This window comes from Coregonus clupeaformis, chromosome 18 (genome assembly GCF_020615455.1).
Source record: "Coregonus clupeaformis isolate EN_2021a chromosome 18, ASM2061545v1, whole genome shotgun sequence".
Lineage (NCBI taxonomy): Eukaryota > Metazoa > Chordata > Actinopteri > Salmoniformes > Salmonidae > Coregonus > Coregonus clupeaformis.
In genome coordinates, this window is record NC_059209.1 from 25,039,888 (window position 1) to 25,054,198 (window position 14,311).

Here is a 14,311-nt window from a genome sequence, read left to right on the forward strand (position 1 = left end):
GCATGTGTAACAGAGAAAGCCTGTAACTGCTCTATCAAATCCACTAATATAATAATAACATCGCTGACATGATAATGTATAGTCATAGAGGATCAATAAAATATGTTCATGATTGGCACTCTATTCTCTGTGCAGTTAAATACTTTAGGGAACTGGTCAAATGTAGTGCACTATATAGGCCAGGGAATAGGGCGCCATTTGGGATGCAGCCAAAGTGTTTCAGTATTAAAGCCTTCATCAGAGTGTTTTCAACACTGAGCTATATATTAATGGTTTTCACCTTTGCCAGGACATGACAGTAACACAACTAATAACATCATAGGCTAACAATGATAGACAGCAGACAAACCATTTAAATAACATACATCTTTATTGGCTGGCTATATCTATTTGTATTGGCTGGCTATATCTATCGGTAATCTAAAACATGCATGTCAGAATGACTGGACATGGATAAAGCAAGCGAATGAACCCTATGTAACAAACCCAGGCTAAGTCCCAAATAGCACCCTATTCCCTAAAGTGCACTATTTTGGACCAGAAATCTATGGGCCCTGGTCAAAAGTAGTGCACTAATAGGGAATAGGATGCCATTTGGGACGCATCCCAGAGATAACAACCCTTCACCACAACAACCCTGTAACGACTCATTATGACAACACTTTACAATAAAACCATATAGCTGTTCTAAAACTACTTTGGTATCCAGAATAAAATTACTCAATTGTTCATGGTAACAGCAGATACTGTATACAAAACAATGATTGATTGCAGTCATTAATTAGTTGATAAACAATTACAATGAAAAGGAACCATTCGATTTCTTATTAGATTTACTATTGTAGTTTATATTAGTTACATTCAATTACACCAATATATCTCAATTCTATGTAAGTTGAAACATTATGTCTTGCCATAATAACAGATAAACTTACTCTACGTTTTTGGCAACCAGAATGTGTACGTGGCTTTACAATAAACAATGACTGGATTATAATGAGAAGACAGTGACCAAATTCTGTTTCAATCTAGTCAATACATGTGGTGAAGTGAAAACACCAAGTAATCAATATTCGATGTATGTACAGTTGAAGTCGGAAGTTTACATACACCTTAGCCAAATACATTTTAACTCAGTTTTTCACAATTCCTGACATTTAATCCTAGTAAAAATTCCCAGTCTTAGGTCAGTTAGGATCACCACATTATTTTAAGAATGTGAAATGTCAGAATAATAGTAGAGAGAATGATTTATTTAAGCTTTTATTTCTTTCATCACATTCCCAGTGGGTCAGAAGTTTACATACACTCAATTAGTATTTGGTAGCATTGCCTTTAAATTGTTTAACTTGAGTCAAACGTTTCGGGTAGCCATCCACAAGCTTCCCACAATAAATTGGGTGAATTTTGGTCCATTCCTCCTGACAGAGCTGGTGTAACTGAGTCAGGTTTGTAGGCCTCCTTGCTCGCACATGCTTTTTCAGTTCTGCCCACAAATGTTCTATAGTATTGAGGTCAGGGCTTTGTGATGGCAACTCCAATACCTTGACTTTGTTGTCCTTAAGCCATTTTGCCACAACTTTGGAAGTATGCTTGGGGTCATTGTCCATTTGGAAGACCCATTTGCGACCAAGCTTTAACTTCCTGACTGATGTCTTGAGCTGTTGCTTCAATATATCCACATAATTTTCCTTCCTCATGATGCCATCTATTTTCTGAAGTGCACCAGTCCCTCCTGCAGCAAAGCACCCCCACAGCATGATGCTGCCACCCCCGTGCTTCACGGTTGGGATGGTGTTCTTTGGCTTGCAAGCCACCCCCTTTTCCTCCAAACATAACAATGGTTATTATGGCCAAACAGTTATATTTTTGTTTCATCAGACCAGAGGACATTTCTCCAAAAAGTACGATCTTTGTCCCCATGTGCAGTTGCAAACCGTCGTCTGGCTTTTTTATGGCGGTTTTGGAGCAGAGGCTTCTACCTTGCTGAGCAGCCTTTCAGGTTATGTCGATATAGGACTCGTTTTACTGTGGATATAGATACTTTTGTACCTGTTTCCTCCAGCATCTTCACAAGGTCCTTTGCTGTTGTTCTGGGATTGATTTGCACTTTTCGCACCAAAGTACGTTAATCTCTAGGAGACAGAACGCGTCTCCTTCCTGAGCGGTATGATGGCTGCGTGGTCCCATGGTGTTTATACTTGCGTACTATTGTTTGTACAGATGAACGTGGTACCTTCAGGCGTTTGGAAATTGCTCCCAAGGATTGCTCCCAAGGATGAACCAGACTTGTGGAGGCCTCTTGGCCTGGAGTCTGACCCAGTGCTGGACACTCTGGTTGGGGATAGTCACCAGGTCCTCATGTGTCTCCTGGCAGAACTCCAGGGCTTCTGACCAGGTCTTGTTCTCCTGGACCAGAATCAGACCGTCTGGAAAGAAGATGGAGAGAAGAGTGTCATTAATTAATTAGTTCATTAATTCATCCATTCTGACTCACCATTGTAGCAAAAGAAAGGATGATTTTCTTCACACTTCCTGTCACCCAATTTGCCATGGTAATTCAGCCATGTGACAGCACAGTCCTCATTCCCGCCATAGTTATCTGGAATTCCGCTCCTCCGGGAGTCATGTTAACTGTGTGTGTGTGTGTGTGTGTGTGTGCGCGCGCGTATGTGAGCGTGCGTATATATAGTGAGAGTGTGTGTGTGCGTGTGTGAACTGAGTGTGGCTGAGATAGTGACAGCGATGCTCCCCATTATAGCAGATGAAATTACTGGCTGTTGAACAGGGAATGTCATGCCAGTTACCATCATTGTTGATCCCGACACATAAGTTGTCACTAGTTGGTTGTTTGTTATCCCAGTTCCTAAATTCAGCCTCTCCCTCTCTGTAGTGATCTCTGTCTGCCAGGGACAATTTACACTGTTATACAAGCTGTACACTCACTACTTTACATTGTAGCAAAGTGTCATTTCTTCAGTGTTGTCACATGAAAAGATATACTCAAATATTTACAGAAATGTGAGGGGTGTACTCACTTTTGTGAGATACTGTATATGTGTGTATATGTGTGTGTATGTGCGTGCATGCGTTTCATGAGATACAAGTACAAGTATCTGTATTTAACTGAATTTACAGTGGGGAAAAAAAGTATTTAGTCAGCCACCAATTGTGCAAGTTCTCCCACTTAAAAAGATGAGAGAGGCCTGTAATTTTCATCATAGGTACACGTCAACTACGACAGACAAAATGAGAAAAAAAAATCCGGACATTGATCAGGAACAGGCCAGACCGGACTGGCAACACACGCCAGTACCTCTCGCCGTGCCTCTACATCCTCCTTCCCCCTGGTGACCAGTGACTCCCGTAACCTGGCGGCCTCCTGCTGCCCCGTCGTCCACGGCGTTAGCCCCCCCCTAAAAAATTTATGGGCTTCACTCCTACCCGTGGCCAAGGCCTCCATCCCTCTTGCCAGACTCGCACTCATCTCCTCCCAAGTCCATCCTCTCTCCTCGTCACGCTGGGTTTTTCTGTCACGATCGTCATTCATAGAGGAGGACCAAGGCGCAGCGTGATGAACAAACATACTTTAATTAGTTAAAGTTTAAACACAAAACAAGAAACGACTCGTGACGTCCAACGGTATCAATGACCGAACACGGAACAAAAACCCACAAACACAAAAGGGAAAACAGACAGTTTAAATATGGCTCCCAATCAGAGACAACCAGCCAACAGCTGACACTCGTTGCCTCTGATTGGGAGTCACTCAGGCAAACATAGAATACAACAAACTAGAATGAACACCACAGAATGAACACACCCTGGCTCAACATATAGGGTCCCAGAGCCAGGGTGTGACACATACACATACACACACGTACACTTACCTGTGATCAGCAGGGGAAGGACCCTGTAATTCTGCATCCTTGTGTAAGGCTACTGTAAATATTGAGATACATTGGTGAGAAAGTATGAAAACTGTGCTAAACTGTATGCTATACACTGTTTATAAAACTGTTTTGCAACAAATGATGAAGAGTTGGTTCACAGTAAAGTTGATGGATAATGGAAATATCGCAGCAAAGTAATCGGATTCATCCACAAACACACAAAAAGTAATGTTTTGCTAAATGGGCAACTACATAGTTGGGCTATGATTTTGATTTGATATGATTTATTTTATTTCTGTGTTTTACACCAATTTGTTCCCAGCCCGTATGGGCTTGTAAAACACGATTTCCTTAAGTACGTGTTCACAAAACACAATTATTACATTTAGCAAATGAAATGCATTTAACAATTAAATGCATAACTAGCAATCATAGCAAAGTACAGCTTTCATCTTATCACAATACACAAACAATACACTTCTGCCCCAGGCTTTAAAAATAAATTGTGCAATGTCGAAGAATCTCTTGCTGAAAAATAACTCCTGCCTATGTTCATCCTGTAGCCAGAACACTTCAGGGTGAGCACCGTCTCAAATCATCGTACAGAGGGCAATAAAACACCAAATGGATTACATTTTCTATTTCCACAAGATCACCCAATAAACACAATCTTTCCTCTTCATAGACTCTGTTAAATCTATCAGACTTAGCTACACACAAACTGACCTTTAGCCTTTTATTAGGTTCAGGACTGTACATATGGTTCAGGCCTGTATGGTCCAGGACTGTATATATGGTTCAGGCCTGTATGGTTCAGGACTGTACATATGGTTCAGGCCTGTATGGTTCAGGACTGTACATATGGTTCAGGCCTGTATGGTTCAGGACTGTACATATGGTTCAGGGCTGCTATTATGTTTTTGCAGATAACAGTAATATTCCTATTCTTATCTATGTATTGAATCAATTATTCTGACTCGAAAGATGTCTTCAATAATCATTTATTGAAAAGGATCTGTTACAAGTGTTAGAAGTTTTGTGTTAAGAGTTTTGTGTTAAGAGTTTTGTAAGTGTATAGTTACATAAAAAATATATTTTCAACCAATATGAATGTCCAGTTGGGGTCCAAACCCCCAGTAACCCACAGAAAGGAGCCAACAATGCTAAATCATAGTAAATACTGGTTTGTTATTCTCCCACAAAGGACTCCTTGCATGACATAACTTTAACATAACCATAACATGCCCTTACCTGATGAAGTCAGTCTCTTTCTCTCTCTCTGTCGCTTGTCTCTCTCTCCTTGTCTCTCTCTCCTTGTCTCTCTCTCCTTGTCTCTCTCTCCTTGTCTCTCTCTCCTTGTCTCTCTCTCCTTGTCTCTCTCTCCTTGTCTCTCTCTCCTTTGTCTCATCTCGTCTGTCTTGTCTTGCTCTATCTTCCTTCTTCTATCAGTCTCTCCCCATCAACATTACGCTTGAAGGATAATTATCATACATTAGTACAGATATTGTACAGTACATTTCCATACTGACATAATATCTCTGTTTCACTGACACAGCTCCATGCAAAGGTGTTTTTTCAGATGTGTCATTGTGTTTGTGACTACAGCTATTCATTGGTCATCTCTGTGAGTCTGATCTCACCACAGCATGCAAAAGGAGTGTGTGTGTGATGAAGTCAAAGATTTTTGCACACAACTAACATGCACTATGCATAATGGAGAAAGATTGAATCCTAAATCAATTTACTTGGTGAAATAACATTTTAATATGGCTATTTGGCAGCTTGGATTACTGTGAACATTGTAGGCCACAAGAAGGCCTCCATGCCCCACTCAGTGTGAGTATTTTCTATGGGAGTACCACAGATGACCTATTACATTGACCAGATACTCCATTGGCCTCTCTAACAATGAAAATAAATGTCTTAAAAAATGGAAGGCAGTCAGGAGGAGGCAAGATCAGGTGGGACCATTCTAGCCAATGAGAGGGCAGATACAAGTGTGATAACATGCACAACTCCGATATAAAGTGTTTTTTCTCAAAGTTGCCAGGAAGTCATGTGTCCTACATATATCAGTACACTAGTAACAACCTAAGCAGTACGAAACGTATATTCTATCAAATAAGACACACGTAGCAAATAAGCCATAACATTTTTTGCTAACCAAATTGGACACTTTCATTGACCTCAATACAAAAACTCCTTGCTTGGGATAAAAATAAAATAAAAAATGCCACCTGCTGGAGAAGACAGATTTTGGGCCCAGTTATACCTCTCGCTTCGCCTCTTCCTCTCTGGGAGTATTTACTGCCATGTTATGTCTTACTATGGCCAGAAGATGGCTCTTTTAAACCAAAGTAGAATTAAGAAAGATAAAGCAATAGTTGAGTTTGAACCCAAAGTTATTTTACCTTGGTTTTGGATTATCATTGATTTGATCATGTGTACATGTTCATATAAAATATTTCAGACACAACCAACGTTTGGTAAGAAGAACCTGTTGTTTGAGTTCAACACTAAAGTACCAGTTGAAGGCACACAGCAGCTCCAGCCAGATGGGTAAGGAAGCAAATAACATTAGTAGATGCCAGTAAGTTTTTGCAGATTCAGAGAGGGATAAACAATGTTCTAATCACAGTTCTAATCACAACCATGATGAAAGGAGACATGCAAAAAACCACAACTTTGAACTTTGCATGGAGTTGTTTGGTGTCAGTGAAACAGAGATGCTATGTCAATATGGAAATGTGTATATATATATACTAATTAATTAACTTTTAAGAATCATCCTCATGGAGAGACTTACAGAAGAAACACGATATAGCAAGAATAATGTATAAGTATAACAGTTGAGCATAAACCAACACACACACACATTTTATTGGTTTTAATGATTAAGTCAGTGCTTTCCAGATTTCAGACCTTTTAGGTAATGAAAAATCCAAAACACTTGTCACATCTTGTGTTTGGTTCTGACCAGATTGTATAATGAAAATGTTATTTTGCACAATATTTGTTTAATTATACATAGCAATGGCTTTTACGATTCTGAAAATCAATTAACATGATTCATGAATTTGATATGTAGCCTTGAGCTACGTGGTGGTCTGGAGAATCACTGTTTTGTTGCATGGCCTGAAAGGGCATGTGTATCAGACCACCTTAGTTTATATTTAACGTGCCAATAGAGAAGCTTCCGTTATGTCTCTGGATTTATCAACCACATGTTTATCTGATATTAAACATTCCTATGGCCAAATATTATGTTGTTCTCTAGGTGTAATCTCGGAAACCCAGAACCAAATAAGCTATTTGATTAAAGGCTGTCATGACAGGTTGATCTATTCTGTTACCTAAGGGTTGATGTCTCCTCCCTGTGTGTCACCCCTCAGATGGGCTGCAGTGATATGTGGAAAAATCTCACCTCAAACTACAGTCCACACCCTTTGATTACATGCATAAAAAGGAACTGTAGCCCTGTCCTATCCTTACAACAATATTGTTTCAAGAAGATACGCGCAACTGAATCTTGATAGTCATCTCTTGACGGTAATGTTGACTTAAGTTTGTTTTCTTCTAGATAGCCCTCTGTTCTGATTTAATTATTATATCTTCAATTATACATATGACGCTGTGGTTCATTTGATACTTTTGTTGATGTATTTCTATAGGCCATAAACTTGACTGTTTCCTTTTTCTATTTTTACAGAAGGATGTGGAATTTGATCTTTGTCATGTGCTTGATTGGAGTCTCCCTCAGTTTCCCAGTAAGTGACCATTTATTCACATTTAACATTTAAAATCATGAGGCAGCAAGCTGCTGATATCATCATATCAACACATGTGTTACTCTTTACCATAATTACATTTGTGTTTTATGTCTCTTATAAAGATGATGGCAAAGAGCAGCAGAAAACCTAATCCAGTTGGCCATTTGCTCAGATATCCCCTGTCAAGACCCTTGGATCAGAGGGACACGGACTATGACTCCTTCACTCCCACCTTTTACTTCGGAGACCATCCATTTCCCCCTCGCCGCATCCCCAAACCTGTCCGTCCTCCACTGCTCCGACCCACACCACCACCCCCACCCCCAGACGAGGACCCATACAGGCCCATCAAGCCCCCTAAGACCTCTGATCCTTCTGTCCCTCCTTTCAAAGGCGCTGTCCCACCTATCACAGGTATTGTATACCCTCCCTGTTTTCTTAGTGGAAACTGTGATCACTTATGTGGCCCTCTGCATCCAACCCTCAGACTCCACAAGTGGGGACGGGGACACAGACCAAAGTGGAGGCCTCCCCTGTGTGCCCATACAAGGAAATGGAATATCTCCCGTCCATGTTTTCACAGCCTCTGATAAGGAGCAATCCAGAGTATTCATTCTGCCCTCTTCTCCCAGTGGCCAACCAGACAGTTTGTCCCCCATCATGCCCTGTACGCCCATATTTGTACATCCTTCAGGACAGAGCCCAAACTCGGGGGCGGAGGCAGCAGAGGGACTTCCTGGACCAATCTTTGTATTCCCATCTGAGGTGGCCACTGGGATGGGCAACAGTGGGGTGAACATGCCGTCTCCTCCCCTACGACCTGACTTTGTTCTTCCTCCCATCCTCATTTACCCTGGTGTTTTTATTCCCATCATAGGAGAAAACATTGGATAGAAAATTGGCTGCCGAGATTCAGTCTTCACTGATTCAAAGTAGTTTTCCCCAGTTCACCCCACAGATCCTCACACAACTCGAGGTGACACACCTTGAGGAGATAGAGCCTCAATGAAGGCTCCTCCTGCATATGGATTAGAATAATATCAGGTTTATGTGTTTGTCTTTTGTATTGAAAGTAGCTGGAGATTAAACTAAATTACTGTATAATGCTGACTATCATATAAACATCCACACTGTCAATCGTTGGGTCTTTTTATACTTAATGCATATTTCTGTTTACCATTGGATGTAAAACAATGATCTGCAAAAAAACGTTTTAAACTTGTGTGTTGCAATGTTACAGTGTATCTGTGGACACTTTGGGAAGACATACTACAATGTATGTCACGGATCCCCCCGGTACTGCTGCTCATTCTGTTCACCAGTTCCAGAGGAACTACGACGTAGGGGATCAGGAACTCTTGGCGGGCAAGAAGGCTCTGAAGGCACTGGCTGGAGAGGTCCAAACACCCTTTTCTGGTGTGGACGGACCACTGCAACCTGGAGTACATCAGGGCAGCGAAGAGGCTAAACCCGAGACAGGCCATGTGGGCTCTATTCTTCGCCTGGTTCCAAATATACGCTTTCCTATAGGCCAGGCTCGAAGAACGTGAAGGCGGACATCCTGTCTCGCCTCTATGATGCAGAGGAGAGGCAGGGAGAGGACACCCCCATCGTCCCTCCGTTCCGTATCATCGCGTCAGTATTGTGGGACGTGGACGCCGACATATGGCAGGCCCTGCGCACGGAACCGTGCACGGAACAGTGCACGGTTCTCCGCGCACGGAACAGTGCCCGGAGAACCGCGCCTACGTGCCCACAGGTGTGCGGGACCGCCTCCTTTCCTAGGATAGACCGTACCATCGCCTGCCTAACTGAGAAGTACTGGTGGCCCACCTTGGCTAGGGACGTCCGGGTTTATGTCTCTTCCTGCTCCATCTGTGCCCAGTCTAAGACACCCAGACACCTCCCTTATGGAAAGCTCCTTCCCCTGCCGGTTCCACAACGACCCTGGTCTCACCTCTCGGTGGACTTTGTCATTGACCTTCTCCCCTCCCAGGGGAACACCACCGTTCTCATCGTTGTGGACCGGTTTTCCAAAGCTTGTCACCTCCTTCCTCTGCCTGGGATCCCGTCGGCCATGCAAACTGCGGAGGCTCTTTTTACACACGTCTTCTGGCGCTACGGGATCCCGGAGGACATTGTGTCAGACCGTGATCCTCAGTTCACCTCAAGTGTATGGAAAGCGTTCATGGAACGCCTGGGGGTCACGGTCAGTCTCACCACCGGGTACCGTCCTCAAGCTAATGGGCAGGTGGAGAGGGTCAATCAGGAGGTGGGCAGGTTCCTGAGGTGTTACTGTCAGGACCGGCCGGGGGAGTGGGTAGATTCTCTACCTTGGGCTGAGTACACACAGAATTCCCTCCGCCACTCCTCCACTAACCTCACTCCTTTCCAGTGCGTGTTGGGGTATCAGCCGGGCCCTGGCACCTTGGCATCCGAGCCAGACCGAGGCCCCTGTGGTGGACGAGTGGTTTCGGCGCGCTGAGGAGATCTGGAACGCTGCGCACACTCGTCTCCAGCGGGCCGTGCGTCAACCTCCACCGCAGTGAGGTGCCTGTTTTCTCTCCAGGCGACCGGGTCTGGCTCTCCACCCAGAACCTGCCCCTCCGCTTGCCCTGTCGGAAGCTGAGCCCACAGTTTGTGGGGCCGTTTAAAGTCCTGAGGAGGGTTAATGAGGTAACGTACCATTTGCAACTCCCTGCTGATTACCGCATTAACACGACTTTTCATGTGTCTCTCCTCAGGCCAGTGGTGCCTGGTCCCCTCGCTGAGGCTGGACCCAGTGACACCCCGCTTCCTCCTCTGGACATTGAGGGAGGTCTGGCGTACTCAGTCCGTGAAGTCCTGGATTCGAGGCGTGGGGCGGGGCGTCTCCAGTACCTCATCGACTGGGAGCGGTATGGCCCAGAGGAGCGGTGCTGGGTTTCTGCGGTGGATATCCTGGATGCTTCGCTGACCAGGGATTTTCACCATCGGCGCCCTGACCAACCCGCACCGCATCCCTGTGGTCGTCCCTGAGGCCGGAGTCGTCCCGCTGCTGGTGCAGCGCGTTGGTGGGGGGTGGGGGGTTGCTCATTCCGTTCACCAGTTCCGGAGGTCTACGTCAACGGCTTTCTAGGCATCACTGACATGGATCATTACCATCAACCCCGGACTGTCTTGTCTCATTACGCACACCTGGTTCCCATTCCCCTTGATCACTATGTGTATATATGTGCCCTCTGTTCCCCATTGTCCTTGTCGATTATTGTCCCATGTCCGTTGGTCTCGTGAGTACTGTGTATTGTGCTCTGGTTGTTTATGGGTCTCGTCCCATGTATTGTGTAGAGGTTACACCTCGCTCTTTGTTTGGGTAACATCCCTTTTGTATATATATACGTGTTTGTGTTGGGTGGAGTAATAAAACCCCTAATACGTATTCCTGCGCCTGTCTTCTAATCATTATACAACGTGACAATGTATTTATTTCATAAATATTAGATAATGGCATTTTAACGTGCAATGTGATTGTAGCTTCTCTGCTTCAGCAAAATGTGTATTGGTCTATTTGTTTTTCTGTGTTTACTCAAATGAATTTAGTTCCCGAGGAATGAGGGCATTCCTTTGGTTTGGTGCTATGCTATAATTAAAACATAATTCTTCCTTTAATGACTACTGTAGAGTCTTGACAGAATATCGCCCTGGGTCTAAAATTCTGTTTTAATTGTTTTTCGCTGTTTACATTGGAACTTTGGAACCACAAAAACATGTTTACCGAGCGTATCGTTTTTTCTTCAAATGACATTGGTTCGTCTGTCTGTATGTTATTTCTGCTACTCTCTCATTCAACACTTTGGGGGATTTAATGTTGAAGTTTCTATTCTTCATATATAGACAAGACTAAAGTGTATACCAGTATTGCCATGTAAATGAGTCAGCAAATGTAATGAATTATCATGGAGTGACACTTGGTTTATCCCACACACCAAATCATGCATATAAGCATACCCCATTCAAACAGCGTCCATTGTTCATTCATCCATCCTATTTGATTCTTATCAGCACTGGATATACAGCAGGAACAGTAACTTTTAATTTGTATTCATTGGGACTGTAAACCCCTTCCTTTTTATGCTGAAGACAAGAGGATACTCAACCTAATCAAGGTAATGCTTAGAATAAAATAAATTTGCCATATAGTGTTGAATGATCAAATGGCCCTGTGTTTTGGACAATCATATCACATGATCTGGATTTTAACCTTTATTTAAAGCTTTTTCAACAACCAGTCTCCTTTTCTTTTTATGTCAGATGGTCCAGCACCATCCTCAGACAGTTGCTAAAATGTTTGGTGTAATTCTAATTTCTGTCTTAAAATAAAGGTTAAAATCTAGGTAATGTGACATGATAGTTCAAAACACAGGGCCCTATGGAATGAATTATGTTAAATTATAATGTATTCAATAAACCTTTGGTACTCAACATTGCTCGTCAAGTTTACTATGTTAAAAACATTGACATTTATTTTACTCTTTCAGAAATGAAGGAAAAGAAATTGGAGATTTTGAGGACCACCTTTTATGTTTTATTTGTGGCAACAGTAGCATCTTCAAAACCAGTAAGAGTGTCCCAGTTGTTTTCGATACATCTGTAATTATTGTATTATAATGTGCACTGTGACACAAAGTCAGTGAATGGAGAATGTGTCAAAAGTGTGCTATGCTATTTTTCTCCACTAAAATAGTATTTATATTTGTGAAAACAGGTCAGTCTACATGGATTCCAATTCAGAAACATGATGGCTGACAGCCTGGAATCGTCTGAGTCCTCAGAGTCCAGCAAGTCTTCCTCAGAGAATGGTCAGCCAATGGTCACTGGCGCTGAGACCGCAATACCAGACACCCAGGAGGAGACAGACCTACCAGACAGCGAAGCTATAGCCTCTGAAACAGCCTCAGAAGTTGATGATGCTTTAATTGCTTCACAAACCGCACTTCAAACTGACGCCTCATCAGCAGATGCACTAAATGGGACAGAAACCGAGGCTACCTCACAGCATCCAGTCATCATCGCAGTGTCTGATTCTCGCAGTCTGACTTCTGATGATGTCGCAACCCATATACGGTCTATGGTCACAACGGCTCTGCCATCAATCACTGACACATCCACAATCCAAACATTCCATGTGGGCACAACTCCTCCCCCGGGTCCATACCCCATACCCATTATGGAGCAGCCAACACCTCCACCAGTCTCCCCAGTACTAAGCCTAACTCCCCAGCAGCCAGTTCCATTGGGAACCACTGATGACATAACTGGTGTGCCAGGTTGTTTTACTGTAGTATACATCACCAGCCCTCGTGGTCAGCCAGTTCCTGCTACAGGTGATAACATTTAAAGCAGAGAGGAAGTTATTATACCTTTGATTAAAGCCAGACATAAAAGCTGGCTTTTTTTTTCATTTGTCTTTATGAGCATATGAGCGCATTGCTGCCACCTAGTGAGCTGCCGGGGCGCCTGCGCTACAACTGGCTGAAATGCTCATGAAAATTATTCAATATAATATATAATATAATATGCCACTTAGCAGACGCTTTTATATATCCATCATCTGCAGTATATAAGTGATAAAGATGTAGATATAGATATACTGTACTTCATATTGCTCAGTGTCTTCCATGAGACAGTCTCCAATTTATTTGTATTTTTTCCCATATTTTGTCTGATTTATTTTGAAAGGTGACACAGATTGCATAAACATTGTGAACAACCTTTTAGTCTACTTGCAAAAGAGGATCTGCCATCTGTAAATAAATGCTCTTGAAATATTTAGAAAAATGACTTTTTCTTGTGTTGCAGAATGTGTTTGGGCTTTTGATTATACTGCTAAACGTATTCCAGGCGATTTGTAGACAATGCCAGCTGTTGGGCATTCTTTGTGACTCCCATTGTGTCCTCATTTATCATTGAATGATGATACATTCCTGGTTTAGTAAGCAGCTTTATCTAAATTTGTACTGTAAAGCTTGTCTTGAGTACAATTGAATGCATGACCCAGAAAGAGACAGAGATCCTGGAGCAGATGGCATTTAACTTCTGGTATGAATGCAATGCAGTGAGTGAACAAGTGAGTGTTGTTTTTTCCGGTATTACAGAGACACTTTTGTTGAGAGATACCAAAGCTCATGGCATGAAGTATGTTTGCCAACACACATTGATCATTTACTTGTGACACACAGACACAGAAAAATCATTTCAAATAGCTTCATAACTTGGACCCCAAATAAACGTTTTAAAGTTGTACTTTTTAATATTCCTACATGGAACATATAGGGACCATAGACCAAGCTGGACCACTAACAGTCAATCTACCATACAAAAGGCAACAGAAGGTAGCTAAATGTATCTGCCACGTTGTATAGATTATAACCTGCAACCTGGTTAGCCCCTTTTTGTCCTGAGATGATAACAGTCTGTAATCTGATGCGTTGCAATTGTTAAGCTCTTGAGCCGCTTAAAACCACTTGTGGTGTAAAATGCATACTCATCTGATAATGTGGACAGAGCAGCATATTAACATGAATAGCCTGCTCAGAAATACCCTCTATTTTCTAGCACTTACTAGGCACTGTTTTTTATAACTCCCAACTGAAAGAAGTAAGATGTCTT